Here is a 3,139-nt window from a genome sequence, read left to right as displayed (position 1 = left end):
AAATTAAAAAGAAATATCTAAATAACCTAGATATCCAAAAATCATTAGTTATATTTATCACAATTGTACAATTGTTTAACCAAATTTTATTAAAATTGAACCAATTTTTATTATAATTGAACAATTATTAGCTTTTTTTCTTTTTTTTCGACCGATCCGAGTCCAACATATATCCGAACCGCATAGTCATAAAACCTCAACGGATAATAAACTCTCCTATCCAAATTATCCATATCCGATCCAAAACCCAAAAGCACAAACTTAGACACAACCTTAATGAATTTGATAAATTTTCAGAAATTATTTGTACATGAGACATAACCTAATAAATTTTGAAAAATTTATTAGCTTTAATACATATATTAGTTGAGCAAATGAAACAAAAAAAAAAAAAAAAAAAAATTGAGAAATGAGTATGGGGCACGTGCCCCACCTCTCCTCTACCTACGTCCGCCCCTGTGTGCGAGGTGGGTCATTAGCACCTATCAAAGAGAAAAAGGAAAAACAAAGAAGCACCAACCAATAATTTTGGTTTTGAGGTAAAGGGTTTTCCAAACCAATAATTCAAATCAATTAATCCATTTTTTATATTTCTGATAACAACATTGTGGGGGCAACGATATTGACTTATCTTTGCGTCTTAATTATGATCGTTAGACAGTGCCATATAATATTGTGATCGGATACTGATTGCTTCATGCTTTACTTTCATCATCTATATAGATTTTACTAAATCAATGATGACCATATCATGTCGGTGCTCTATTCATGACTATATCATATCATAAAAAAAGATGATCTAAGATTTCTATGACACAATAAGTTGAATACATCAACTTTTGACCGAAAAAAAAAGGAAGAAACTAGCATACATTAGACCATAATTATCGCTGTATCTGAGAGCATGTTCTTAGATTTTAAAATGACTAGAATTTGGGTTTTGAAGGCTAAGATCGGGCGAAGTGGTCTTGGGCTGGATCAGTTCTTGGCCCGCTCTCGCTGTGACGTGGCATGCGCGGATTGGGTAAGAATTTTGATATCGAAAATATTTTTTCATTTGGGGCAAAATCGTTTCAACACTAGGGTTCTGTTTCTCTCCAGCCTCTCTCGCGGCGATTGTTGCCGTCGTCGATAGTTGGCCGATTTCGCACCGATTTCCGGTAAAATCGGAGCCTAATCGATCTTTGCTTCGTTCTCTGCTATCCCTTCTCGTTATTCCTTTTATTTTCCTCTTCTTTTTGCTGATACACCATCTCTAGGGCGACAAAGATCTCCGACGATCTCGAGGCCACATCCGACTTCTCCGATTGATTTCGCCTCACCCATCTGGTGTTTCATCGTTTCCTCTTTCTCCCAAAGCCGTAGGTACGTGTTCTCCGAAAGTCTGAGATTTATCGTTTCATCGTTTCATCCGAAAGTCTGAGATTTAGAGGATTTTGTTTTAGAAGTCGATGTAGGTTTAGGTTTGGGTTTAGTATATGGGTTTTGTTGCTTGTTGTTCTCATTAGAAGAAAATTAGGTTTACAAATAACAATGACATTCGAGTTAAACTGTGAGAGTTATAGTTTTTTTATGTGTATCGTGTCTTTTTTGCTTGATTAAACTGACCAAAAGTGTTTGTTTTGGTTGTGAGACATGTAGGTGAGGTAGCTCTGAAGTTTAAATCGGAGTAGCAACACCAACAACCATTTCCTGCCAACTATAAGGTAATTCCCTACTCAATATAGTTGTGATTAGCTGCTGAAGTTTCTAGTTTAGAGTTCTTGTTCTTGTTTTCTGATGATTGAGTAAACTGGAGTATGTATGTTGTATGTCTCTTGTTTTCAGATAGTTGAGTAGTGCTTTGTTAATAAGTGGTGAAACCTATTCCTCTTTGAAGTTAACGAAAGTGTGTGTTACTTGGGAGGATAACATTCAAATTTACTGAACTTTTCCTTTACTTGTTATTTGATGATTGAAATGGTGGCTGGTTACTTTGGATGTGATGAATGAGCTTTCTTGGTTGTAAACAGACTAGTAATGTCTGTTTAACTTTCTAGTTGTGGAAAGTTATAATAAATACTGATCTGACCTTGGTAGTTCAAGGTTAGCTCTAGTTATGAGTTTGCTACTTTAAAGCTTTTTTGGTTTGAAAGTGTCTTTATACCTGATTTGATTGTGTTAGGTAATGATACTTTAAGACTAATAACTAGTTTAACTTACCTCTATTAAACCAGAGGTATGTTAAATTCATTCTCTCCTATTCTCTTTTCTTCTATCATATCTCCTCTTTGAATCTCTCCTTTTACCTAAGCTTTTACTTCTCTTCCTTCTATTAAGCTGTCGGATATGGATTCAAATGACCATCCAAATAACCAGTGTCAATCTCAACCATACTATAGTCTCCAAAACTTCCCTTACGGCAAATTTTCTTCCAATGCAAACATTTCCTTCTCTCAAATCCCTTCTTTTAGTTCACAACCGAGCTCACCACCAGTTCAAGCTGCAAGTCAACCAGAAAAGACACCAAGGGAGAGAAGGATTTGGACCAGCCAGGATGATCTTGTTCTTATAAGCGGTTGGTTATACACATCAAAGGATGTGATAATTGGGAATGACCAAAGGTCAGGGGCCTTTTGGAAGCGCATAGGAGAGTATTATGCTTCTAGTACTCATGTACTAAATGGGGCTGAGCCAAGGCTCCCTGACCACTGTAGGCAAAGATGGCAAAAAATCCAAAAGATGGTGGCCAGGTTCTGTGGATTTTATGCTGAAGCATTTAGTGAGAAAGCTAGTGGCATGAATGATTTGGACATTATCAACAATGCTCACCAACTCTACTATAAGCTGTACAAGAAGAAGTTCAGTTTAGAGTATGCATGGAATGCGCTGCGCTACGAACCAAAATGGTTGAACTTGGAGCCTATGAACCCTACTCCAAAGACAACCAGCTCTAACAAAAGAAAAGCCGATGATGCTCCACCATCTGCTGGATCAAATGTTTTTGAGGAAGAGAGCAGGCCACCAGGAATAAAGGCCATGAAAGCCAAGAGGAACAAAGGGAAAGGCAAGGTTGGACCAGCTTTTGCGACTGATGATAACATCTGGGAGAAGAAAGAGAAGGATATGGCTCAGAGGGAAAAACTCCAAAAGATGTCTG

General features: G+C 37.2%; 1 protein-coding gene across 1 annotated transcript in view; it reads left to right on the top strand.

Annotated features, from left to right (window-relative positions):
- Window positions 1-915: 915 nt before the first annotated feature.
- LOC9298814 (putative nuclease HARBI1) overlaps window positions 916-3,139 on the top strand; it is a 4,363-nt gene continuing 2,139 nt past the window's right edge. Inside the window, exons 1-3 of the mRNA XM_021016723.1 lie at window positions 916-1,024; window positions 1,102-1,365; window positions 1,642-1,706. The gene's annotated coding sequence lies outside the window, so the exon portion shown is untranslated. The remainder of the gene's footprint in view (window positions 1,025-1,101; window positions 1,366-1,641; window positions 1,707-3,139) is intronic.

This window comes from Arabidopsis lyrata (genome assembly GCF_000004255.2).
Source record: "Arabidopsis lyrata subsp. lyrata unplaced genomic scaffold ARALYscaffold_201, whole genome shotgun sequence".
In the NCBI taxonomy this organism is placed as follows: domain Eukaryota; kingdom Viridiplantae; phylum Streptophyta; class Magnoliopsida; order Brassicales; family Brassicaceae; genus Arabidopsis; species Arabidopsis lyrata.
Note: the sequence above shows the minus strand (reverse complement) of the source record. Positions and strands in the feature narration are given on the sequence as shown.